Source organism: Equus przewalskii, chromosome 1 (genome assembly GCF_037783145.1).
Source record: "Equus przewalskii isolate Varuska chromosome 1, EquPr2, whole genome shotgun sequence".
NCBI lineage: Eukaryota > Metazoa > Chordata > Mammalia > Perissodactyla > Equidae > Equus > Equus przewalskii.
This window is the reverse complement of record NC_091831.1, coordinates 114,738,398-114,750,883: the sequence shown is the minus strand read 5'-3', so window position 1 is coordinate 114,750,883 and position 12,486 is coordinate 114,738,398. Positions and strand designations below refer to the sequence as shown.

Genomic DNA, 12,486 nt, shown 5'->3' with positions numbered 1-12,486 from the left:
AAGAATACAGTGACTACTTGTACAGTTTGATGCTGCTGCCTTGATTCGTGCCAAGGCTGCAGCTGTTTTACCCTCCATTGCTTTTATACTGCCAGTCAACACAGAGATAAAGACAAATAACAAGTTCTTGTTTTTATGAAAATAGTTTTGACCTCCTGGATCTTTGAAAGGATCTTAGAGATCCCCAGGGGCCCACAGATAAACTTTGAGAACTGCTGATTTAGAGCATGGAATCCAGCCAGACTCTCCAGGTTCTTGACTCTCACTTCCATCACTTAATAGCTGTGTGACCTTGAGCAATTCACTTAACCTTCCTATGCCTTAGTTTCCTCATCTGTGAAATGAGGATGGTTATAATACCTGTTTCACAGGATTGTTACAAGGATTAAAGGAGTTGATATTTATAAGTGCTTACAACAGTGCTTGGCACATAAGCAATATACAAATATTGTTAAATAAAGTTAATAGTAAAGCCAGTTATTTGTAGAAAAAGTGTTGTACAAAGTTTGATGGGAACAGAAGACATTTAAGTTTAGAGAATGACCCTGTTTTTTAAAAAATTTTTATTGAGTTAATGATAGGTTACAATCTTGTGAAATTTCACTTGTACATTATTGTTTGTCAGTCGTGTTGTAGGTGCACCCCTTCACCCTTTGTGCCCACCCCCCACCCCATCTCTCCCCTGGTAGCCACTAATCTGTTCTCTTTGTCTACATTTTTAAATTCCTCATATGAGTGGAGTCATACAGAGATTGTCCTTCTCTAACTGGCTTATTTCCCTTAACATAATTCCCTCAAGGTCCATCCATGTTGTTGCAAATGGGACAATTTTGTTCTGTTTTACGGCCGAATAGTATTCCATTGTATATATATACCACATCTTCTTTATCCAATCATCTGTTGATGGGCACTTAGGTTGCTTCCATGTCTTGGCTATTGTAAATAATGCTTCAGTAAACATTGGGGTGCGTAGGACTTTTGGAACTGCTGACTTCAAGCTCTTTGGATAGATACCCAGTAGAGGGATAGCTGGGTCATATGGTAGTTCTATTTTTAATTTTTTGAGGAATCTCCATACTGTTTTCCATAGTGGCTGCACCAGTTTGCATTCCCACCAGCAGTGTATGAGGGTTCCTTTTTCTCCACAACCTCTCCAACATTTGTTACTATTAGTTTTAGTTATTTTTGTCATTCTAATGGGTGTAAGGTGATATCTCAGTGTAGTTTTGATTTGCATTTCCCTGATGATGAGCGATAATGAACATCTTTTCATGTACCTATTGGCACATGTTCGTATATCTTCATGTTCATATATCTTCTTTGGAGAAATGTCTGTTCATGTTTCCCACCCATTTTTTGATCAGGTTGTTTGATTTTTTGTTGTTGAGTTGTGTGAGTTCTTTATATATTATGGATATTAAGCCTTTGTCAGATATATGACTTGCAAATATTTTTTCCCAATTAGTGGGTTGTTTTTCTGTTTCAATTATGTTTTCCTTTGCCTTGAAGAAGCTCTTTAGTCTGATGAAGTCCCATTTGTTTATTCTTTCTATTGCTTCCCTTCTTTGAGAAGACATGGTGTCCGAAAAGATCCTTTTAATACTGTTGTCAAAGTGTGTGTACTGCCTACATTTTCTTCTAGAAGCCTTAGGGTTTCAGGTCTCACCTTTACATCTTTGATCCATTTTGAGTTTATCTTGGTGAATGGTGAGAAAGAATGGGAGAATGACCATATTAAGTGGAAGAAATCAAGGAGAGACATTCATTTACAAATATTGGAAACTAAGTTAGAGATTTGCCTTAGGAGATGAGATCTCTCACCTCCCCTAGGGCAGGGAGGTGAAGTCTGCATGGTCGAATTATAAGCTTTAAGGTCAAAGAGGAGGGAGTAAAAAGAAGGATCTATATATGGATCTTGCATATATAGATCTTATCTTACGTTAGTCTTTTTGAAAAGAAAAGTGAATGAAAGCCCATCAATGTGGAAACCACTGGGAAAATTTGAGTGGGTCCTCCCTTTTGCAGCAAACAATATTGGGTTACCTTGTGCAGCTGATAGCTATGTCTGATTCTTTAAGGTATGTGATATGGAACCTAGGTCAGTTTGAGACCATAAAATTGACTACAACTTAAGTTTAATTATAAAATTACTATGTTTGGTATGCTAAATTAGGCGAATTGCTAAATAAACCCCTTTCTGAGTGGAGTGAATTGGGAAAAATACCCAAAAGCTTGGAGCATGAGGCCAAACATCTTTGTTCAGTGCACAAACTGTGTAACCACATGTAGCAGCCCCTGCTGACACACCTAGATCTCTTCTCAAATAACAAATTCAGTTTCTTTAAAAAGAGCCTATTCCAGTTTCTTGCCTTGGGGTAAATACTTGGCTACTACAGGTTCTGTGCTGGCAAGGTGGCAGTGCAGTTTCATTCATGCATTCAACAGCTATCGAATGTCTACCATGTGCCAAGCATTATTTTAAGCATTAGTAAACAAAATAGACAAAATCCCTGCCATTACAGAGGTAACATTTTAGTAAAGGGACGATAAACAAAATAAGTGTAATTTAATAGTAAATTCAGATTGAGATAAGGGTATTGAAGAAAAAACTGGAAATGGTAATAAAGGATGCTGGGGGCAGTATTAAATAGGGTAGTAAGGGAAGTCCTCCCTGAAAAGATGACATATGAACATATGCCTGAAGGAGGTGAGGGAGCCTAGTCATAAGGATTTCTGGAGCATAGAGGTTACGGCCAGTACAAAGGCCTTGAGACAGGAACATACCTGGCAGTGTATATGATCAGGGAGGAGTAGGAGTAGGAGAGGAGGTCAGGTAATGGGGGACCAGATTATGAAGAGCCTTCAAGTCATGGTAAGGAATTTGGCTTTTACTCTTGGTGAATTGGGAAGCCACTGGAGGATTTTGAGTAAGCAAGCAGTGTGATTTACTTTAGATTTTAACATGATCACTGGCTGCTGTATTGAAAATAGACCATAGGAGGACAAGAACAGAAGCAAAGATACATATATACCAGTAACTATATTAGTTATTAATTGCTACATAAAAATTACCCCAAAACTTAGTGGCTTAAGACAACAAACGTTTATTATCTCAGAGTTTTTGTCAGGAATATAGAAGTGGCTTAGCTGTGTGGTTTTGACTTAGGGTCTCTCTTGAGTTTGCAGTCCAGTTGTCACCCAAGGCTGCAGTCATCCAAAGACTTGACCAGGGCTGAAGGATTTGCTTCCAAGTTCACTTATACAGCTGTTGGCCTGAGGCCTCAGTTGCTCAACATGTGGACCTCTCCTTACAACATGGTAGCCAGCTTCCCCAGAGTGAGTAATCCAAGAGAAGAGAGCAAGGCACTAGCCACTATGTCTTTGTGACTAGACTCAGAAGTGACACACCATCGCTTCCACAGTATTCTTATTGATCATCCAGACCAATGCTGATAAAATGTGGGAGGGAACTTAATACTAAGAGGCTTGGGGATCATTGGGGGACACCTTAGAAGCTGGCAACAAACAGATAGTGAGATTTTTAAAAGATACTACATATAGTCGATTTTAACAAATCAGATATCTACAGATATCTCCAAGAGACATGTAAGACCTCTTCACGAACACTATAAAACATTATTGGGAACTTAAGACCTAAATAAATTGAGGAATATTTTGCTGTGTTTGTACACCTGTAGATTAAACACCATGTGTCCAACACAATCCTATCAGGTCTTTTTTTTTTTTCTTTTTTAATAGACATTGACAAACTGAATTTAAAATTTGCATGGAAATGCAAAGAGTCAAGAATAAGCAACACAATCTTGAGGAAGAATAAAACTGATACCAGATATCCCAACCTAAGCTGATACTAGAGATCCAAAATCTATAGTAATTTAAAACAGGTAGACCAGTGGAAAGAATTGAGAATCTAGGAAAAGACCCGTACGTGTATAGTACCCAGTGTGTGGACAAAGGTGAAACTGCAGTGCAATCGGGAAAGGGTGGTCTTTTCAATAAATGGTTTTGGGTTAATTAGATAACCATATTGGGGAAAACATGAATCTTAATCCCTACCTCGTTTTATATATTAAAAAAAACCCTAGATGGATTGCAGATCTAAATGTGAAAGGTAAAATAATAAAATGTAGAAGAAAAGTAGAGAACATCTTCATGACCTTGAAGTAAGCAAAGATTTATTACATAACTAACCATAAAGGAAAATTGTTATCAAAATTTAGAGTAAGGTGTTTTGGTTTCAAGACACCGTTAAAAAGGGAAAGACAGCCAGAGTAGAAGATATAATAAGCAGAAGGCAATCCAACAGAAAAAATGTACAAAAAACTTAAATAGGAACTTTAACAAAAGAGGAGACCCAAATGGCCAATAGCATATGCAGTTGTGCTCAGCTGCCTTACTCTTAATGGCAATGAAAATTATAAGACTGCAATGAGATATCACTGCACTGTCATAAGAATATTTAAAGTAGAAAGGCTGATGTATTAATTTCTTAGGGTTGCAATAACAAATTAATACAAACTGGGCAGCTTAAAACAAGAGATTTACTCTCAAAGTTCTGGAGGCCAGAAGTCTGAAATCAAGGTGTTGGCAGTGCCACGCTCCCTGTAGAAGCTCCAGGAGAGAATGCATTCCTTGCTTCCAGATTCTGGTAGCTGCATGCGTTTCCTGGGCTTATGGCCACGTCACTCTAGTCTCTGCCTCTGTCTTCACATCACCTTCTCCTCTGTGTGTCTATCTCAAAAGTCTGTCTGCCTCTCTCTCATAAGGATACATGTGATTACATCTTTGGCCCAGCTGGATAATCCAGGGTATGCTCCTCCTCCTGAGACCCTTAATTACATCTTTTGCTGTATAGGATCATGTTCACGGATTCCAGGGATTAGGATGTAGACACATCTTTGGGCCACCATTCAGCCCAATGAAGCAGACAATACAAGTATTGGTGAGATATGGAGTAACTGGAATGCTCACACATTGCCAAGGCTCTTAAGTTGCCAGGAGAGAGTAAATTTGTATAACTACTTTGGGAAACTGTTGGTAGTATCTGCTGAAGGTGAACATACACATACCCTATGACCCAGCATTTCTACTCCTAGGTCTATACTAAGCAGAAATGTGTATGTATGTTATTCAAAAGACACATACAGTAATGTTCATAATAGCAGTATTTGTCATAGTCATAAACTGGCAAGTTCCTAAATCCCCATTAACACTAGAATGGGTAGTGGTTTATTCATACAGTAGACTAGAATAGATAGGAATGAGAATGAATGGACTACAGTTTGGTTAGCATGGTTGACTCTCAAAAACAATTTGAGAAAAGCCAGGCACAATGTGTATATACTGTGTAATTCCATTTATAAAAGTTCAAGAACAGGAAAAGCTGATGTAAGGTGTTAGAAGTCAACATGGTGGTTATCCTTGGGGGAAAGGGTAATAACTTGAAAAGAGTGTGAGGAAGCTTTTGGGGGGTACTGATGATATTCTGTTTCTTGATTGGAATGCTAGTTACACAGTTGGGTTTAATTTGTGAAAATTTAAGCTTTACATTTGTGACTTGTGTACTTTTATATGTTAAAAGTAAAAGAATGGGATTTATTGGTTTCTTTTGTAGGTTTCTTTGCTGTAGGACATCTCAATTGAACTCGTGGAGTATCTTTCATTTTGATATGCATTGATTATTCTCTTAGGTTTGAGAGTTTTAGTAGAGCAATGTTTAGCATTTGATTCTAATATTACTAAGGACTTTGCACTGGAGGTGATAGAAACTCAAACCAAACTAAAGCAAAACCAGAATTTGTCTCACATAAACATAACTGGGAAGTCTAAGGGGTGGAGCTATCTGTCCTCAGCAAGGTGGACGCAGGAGTTCAACCCCTCTTTGTCTTAGCACTCTCCTCCTTACCCATTTTGGCTTTGCCTACCTTATTTTAATTGTTGAATGGACTCTTCCTCCCTTGTGGCAAAGATGGCCACCAGCAGCACCAGGTTTACATTGTATTGTCTTCACAACTGGTAATCCCAGAACATTGTCTGCCTCCTTTCCCAGTAGTACCAGTAAAATTGAGGGAGGACTGATTGATTGGCCCGTGAGTCACATGCCCACGCTTGGATCATGTGCCCACTCCTGAGACCGGTCTGGCCCTGAGAAGGAGGCCTGCCCAAAGCAAATGAAATATCCTCACACAAGAAAAAGAGATTCTGTTACCTGAAAGAGTGAGAAAGGAAAATGTACTGGGCAGAGAAAACCTATCAGTTTCAGGAATACAGATATCTTCCAGGTTTAGTTACTGAATGATTTTATAATTATTAAGACATCATGGATTCATTTAGCCTTGTTGAGAAGAAAACAATGTGCTGAACAGAGGCAGGTTTGTACCAAGAGCATTACTGTCGTTTTTTACGTCATAGCTGTAACTCTCCATATAAACCAGGCCTGGGGATACAGGTTTGGATGAGATTGTCTTTTCTAGTCCTTTCCCCTTATTGGGTGATGAACATGTACTTAATTAAGAGATGAAGCTGCTTAGCAATAGCAAATAATACTTTACATTCAGCTTTGGATGAGAGAATCCAACAGTTAATACTACCTATACTTGAGTCCCATGTGTACATAGCTTCCCTGCATCATCTGTAGTGATGATTACACTAAAGTCATTTGCTTATTTAATCCAGAGGTTGGCAGACTTTTGGCTCACAATCTGTTTTTGTTCAGCCCATGAGCTAAGAATGTTTTTTGCATTTTAAGTGGTTGGGGAAAAAATCAAAACAGTGACACTTTCTGATGTGGAAATTGTATGAAATTCAAATTTTAATGGTCATAAGTATAGTTTTATTGGAACACAGCCATCCTCATTTGTTTACATATTGTCTGTGACTGCTCTTGCATGACAACAGCAGAGTTGAGTGGTTATAGCAGAGACTGTATGCCCTGTGAAGCCTAAAATATTTCCTGTCTGATCATTTACAGGAAAGTTGTTGCCAATCCCTGATTTAAGCATGTTTGGGCAGAATGGAACAAATGAGAGCCATCTAAGATGGGAATGCCAATCAGAGTTTTTCTAAAACCTGTCTTCTTCAGCTGCAAATAATATACAGTAGCCTCTTTTTGTGAGATAGATTATACTAGTCAATGAAAACTTTCCTTATAGCAGTAACTGGGAAAGTGAGGTTTGTATTTACTAGAATTAACTTTGGAGTCTTTTATTTTTATATAACCTAGTACGCTGGAAATGATGAATTAATTACTTGCTGGGAAAGAATATGTAGTATCCCCGAAGATGTTATTCTCATGTTAGCTAGACTCGCGCCTTTTTGTCTTTCAGCCCAAGCAACAGCAGAAAAGACAACCTGACATAGGGAACTGGGGACTACTATACAGAGAGAGAACTACAGAGCATCCTCAGTACAGTAGGAACCCTAATCCAAAGTCCCTATACTTTTATCAGAGTGAGTAGCGTTCATCCCAAGTATTTTATGTTGTTTTATACTTTCTGGTCTGTTTGCTATATGAACTTTCCTGGATTTTTTTTGTCATCTCTGCAAAGGTTCTTGACCCCCAGAACCTACATGTATTGCTCATGTGATAGCTGGTAGATCCAGATACTCAGAACTCTATGGGAAATTACTGTATGCCACCAGAAAATACTAGTCTAAAGCATCTCTGCCAGGATGAGTATTCTTCTTTTGATCAATTATTATTAAAAAAAAATTATAGTAGGATAGACCATAAATTCTACCTTGCTCTTTTCTGGGAATCTCTATTTGATACAATTACAAAGATTAACCAATTCTGAATGATTTTCCAGCAATTTAAAAAGGTAGGCATTATCACTTTGTGCATGCAGTACTAGTTCACTGTTTAGTGTGTATTCTTATTTAACTCAACATGTGTATATTTTCTCTTTTTGAAATTAGTAGTAAAGATTCCCAATTGAAAAGGTCATAAATGTTAAGCTAGGAATTAAAAACTCTGATGCTTCTAAGATTAGTCAGGTAACTGAAAGTGAAGGTGCTCTTGAATTGGAGGTACAGGCTCTGTCTGAGAGGGGTCCTAGTTGATGGCTTTTAATTTTGGGAACAGGAGTCCACTGTTGTCAGGTCTTGCTATTTTTCAAGAGAAGCAAGAAATCTGGAATTTTTATGTGATATTCCCCATTTCTTGAATGCTAACAACTAATTTAAAAAAAATTAATCTTTACTGGCTAACCAGACATGGCTATGGATCAGGTTTAACTCATTTGCCAGTTTGCAACTTCTGTGGACTAACTTGTCATTATAAATTATATTTCCTCCCTATTTCTTTTAGGAGGAGGGAGAAAAACAATGAAATGAAAAAAATATATGCATTTATAACTGGCTTGGGCTACTAGTCATTCTTGCTGAATTTATGAGTACTGTGGGGTGAAACATTTTTGTTCAGTCTGTTTTCTCCCCCTTTCAATGGAAAATAACTGTTTTTTGCCTGACATCAATACTTCAAACAATAATGAAATGTGTTTATTCAACAAAATATTTTGTGGAATTCATATTAGGCATAAAGGGGATTTGAAGAAGAAACTTACAATATAGCTGGGAAATAACTTCTCTTACCTGTAAAACACTTGAGTAGTGATAAGCTTAGGGGCCCCAAAAAGGTGGTACATACAGATTCTTTAGAAATACAGAGCAGCAGAAGATCAAGGTGGGCAGAAATGGACCTAGGTGAAATAGAATTTAAGCTGATTCCTGAAGTAGATAGAATTGTTATAGGCACAGTGCAGAATTGCATAGCATTTACTAAGGAAGGAGCAGCATGAACTACCAGCTTGTTTCCAGCAATGAGTATGATTTGTTTCACACAGGTGGGAGCAAAGGACCTCGCTTTTAGGAAAAGCAGAGTAAGAGCAGTAACTGAGTTTCTGCTAATGTCCCAGGCACTGTCTAGATGCTTTCTATTTGTATTATCTTATTTAATCTGGTTAGATAGATGATACAAGTGCCCTCTTAGGAAGTTGACACTTCAAGAGGTTTAGTAACACGTCCAGGCGCTTATTGGTAATAAAAACGGCAAAGCTGGGATGCCGATCTGACCCCAAGCCCATTTTCTTTTCACACAGCATACTTTGTAGGGAAATTGGGTTGGTTGGGTTAATTATGTAGAGCATGAATGCTAGGTCTAGTGCTCCTTTCTGGGACAATAACTAAAACAGAAGTAATATGATGAACAGCGGGTGTTTTAGGAGAATTTAAATAAATGGATTGTTAGGAGGGACAATAAAACAGAAAGAAAAAAACTGTTAAAATAACCCAGGTGTGAAATGATGAGAATCAGAATTGGAATGGAAAAGAGAAAAGAATGAGACATTTCAAAATGAAAATTATTGGAACTTGGTGACTTGAGAGAATGAAGCAGAGGGAAATAGGTTTAATTGACATGTATTTGCAGTTACAATTGTCTGTGTTGCATTCCTTCCTTGCTGTTTTTTGGTCAGGATTTTAATAGTTGCTAATGAATTTTCTTTGCAGTCTTACAATATTTGATCTTGAATTTTTTATGCTAATGAGAATTTCTTAGGTAAAAAGACTTAAAGGAAAAATAAATTTTCTGAAGAGCTTGGTTAGGCTAATTAAAGCTGCATAGTATCTTTTTTCGGGTTTTTTTTAAAGATTTTATTTTTTTCCTTTTTCTCCCCCAAAGCCCCCTGGTACATGGATGTGTATTTTTAGTTGTGGGTCCTTCTAGTTGTGGCATGTGTGATGCTGCCTCAGCATGGCTTGATGAGCAGTGCCATGTCCGCGCCCCGGATTCAAACCGGCGAAACCCTGGGCCGCCGAAGCAGAGCATGCAAACTTAACCACTCAGCCACGGGCCAGCCCCCAAAGCTGCATAATATCTTAAGGTTGAATGGATGAAATTTTAAATTGTCTTTAAATGAAAAAAGTGAGAATTTATGAATGCTCACAAAATTACAGATTTGCTAGGGACAAGATGAGGTAACATCATTCGCTTCGTTTTTTAGGTAAAGAAAAAGACTGATTCAACTGGTTACTAGATATGTGACCTTGAGCAAGTTATTAAGTCTCCTCGATTGTCTCTCTCCTCGTTTTTTTAATGAGGATATCAATAGCACCAACATCATAGGGTTCTGGAGAGAATTAAGTGAAATAATATAAATAAACCACAAAAACAGTTCTTGGCCCATAGTAAATTCTGAATAACTGTTAAGTACTAACCGAGGGGGTAGAGATGGCAATTGGTTGTGGTTTTGATTGACTATGAATGTTATTGAATCAGAAATCACATTTTCTGAATTCTCTGCAATTCATAAGGCTTTTTTATTATACCATGATAGTCAATTTTTCTGTTTATGTCTGGTAATCTCATTCTTTACCTCCTTGGTTTTGTAGCATTATAATCTCACAATATAGCAATTAAAGAATTGTTCTGCCTTCTCATTCTCTTCCCTTCCCTCATTTCCTTCCTGAATGCCAGACTGATGGGCCCTGCAAATTGTTTACCAACAAAAAGGTCCAGTAGCAAGAGGAAAGCAAGAATTCCAGTTTCTCCATAGCTACCCTATCTTTGCCACTAAGATGTACTAAGATACCCTTTTATGATTTTGTTTTTTTTCTGAATCTTCATGGAAAGGTACATTTAGTGGTCTAAAGATGAATAAATAAGGTTGATTTTTTTTCTTTTCTTTTCTAAGTAACCCGTGAAATCCTTTTGTGTTTTTTGTCTGCCTGAATGATAGTTTTTTACAATAGGAAAGCTCTTATAAGAATCATTGTTAATTTGCTACTGCGCAGGGCAGTTTGGCTTGGGGAAATTGCTAGTGTTACATATTTTTGAATTTTAATCTTATTGTTCAATAGCAGGTACTGTGCTTTAAAGGCTTGGTGGTCATATTGTGCTTTTAATCTGTGACCATTTACTTGAGTTTTTATAGAAATAGAATATTTCTCTTTTCTGGATGCTTGTGATTGCCAGTTATATACTGAAAAATTTATCAGTACCAGTGGAGAAACTTCCTTTAATTTTCTTTTCTTATATCATTTTAATGTCATTAATAGGCAGCATAGAATGGGTTGGTGGTTTAGAACAGTGTTGCTTAATCTTTCTTTGTTCCTCCCGCTAAAGAGTCTTTTTAAACAGTTTTTTTCCTAATCAGCCTCCCACCTTCATAAAATTTTAATTCCACAGATATACTATATATCTAATTATGTATTATGTATATATAATCTGTGTTTTATACATAAAGAGTAATGTTTTTTCGTGCTCCCTTCCCTTAAAGAGTCAGTGTTTGTTCCCTTGAGGTGATAACTGCCTGCATTGATTCTCATAGTTTACAGCAGTGGAATCTTAAAATTTTGGGCTTCAGGACCTTTATAGTCTCTAAAATTAATGAGTACTCTGAAGAACTTTTGTTTATGTGTGTTATATCTAGTGGTATTTATCATATTTCAAATTAAGGCTGAGAAAAATTACAAAATATTTATTAATTTATTTAAAAATAGTTTATGCAAAATTACCTTTCCCACCTATGGTTTAGTGAGAGAAGTGGCATTGTTAACATTTTTGCAAATCTCTTTAAGGTCTAGCTTAATAACCAACAGCAAGATACTCATAGTTGCCTCTGCATTCAATCTCTTACAGTATTAGAAAGAAAAAACAGTGTCATACAGATATGTAGTTGGAAAAGGAAGGAGTATTTTCATAACCTTTTCAGACAATAGAGGTTGCTGTTTGATATTACACCAAAACTTGACAATTTGTAGTTTCTTAAAGGGTTAGTTGCAGTGTAGAATCTCAAACTATATAAAAACTTTTTGTCCTGTTACTTTAAAATTCATTGACCTATCCTTCGCTTTGAATTATCTTTTGTTCATGAGTACTTTTGTACTGTTGTACTTTGGTCGCTTGGAAAATATTGGGTTCACTGACTTCTGCAGATCTTCCAAATGTTCATATATAGTACCAACTACTAACATATCATTAATATCACCACTGATCTTATGAGAAACTAAAAATTGGAGCTACTTGTCAAGGTTTTTTTCACTTGAATATTGTCCTTGCCAATAAATACGATTAGCTGTTTTTCTTGAATTAACAGACTGACTTCATTCATTTTTGTGAAAATGTCTGCATGTACACAACTCTAAATAACCATAGTTTGTCACTCATTCTTTGAAATAAAAAACGTGTTCCATGAAAAAGGTGACTTGATCAGCTTGCATCAAACAGTTGCACAAGTACTTTTTCTTCAAACAGTCATCATACTTTATGCAACAGGAATGCATTCTGTGTACTTCCCAGTTTGTCACAAAACATTAACAAGATGTGTGTGTTCACGGTCAAGATTTAATAAAATTCATAATTTTACTGTGAGAGTGTGGTGGTGAAGAATATGACTAGTAGTATATTTTGGTGCCACTGTCTTAATTTGGCTCCCTGTTAAGGCTCCAGGTGTTTTACCCAGCATT

The 12,486-nt window shown here is 36.9% G+C and overlaps 1 protein-coding gene across 33 annotated transcripts in view; it reads left to right on the top strand.

The window, feature by feature from the left end:
• Nucleotides 1–12,486, top strand: part of ZFAND6 (zinc finger AN1-type containing 6) — an 80,997-nt gene that overhangs the window by 51,530 nt on the left and 16,981 nt on the right. For 17 of the 33 annotated variants that reach the window (XM_070572803.1, XM_070572763.1, XM_070572668.1 and 14 more), the window contains one exon: nucleotides 7,347–7,470. The exons of the other annotated variants lie outside the window; for them this stretch is intronic. The gene's annotated coding sequence lies outside the window, so the exon portion shown is untranslated. The remainder of the gene's footprint in view (nucleotides 1–7,346; nucleotides 7,471–12,486) is intronic. 33 annotated transcript variants of the gene reach the window in all.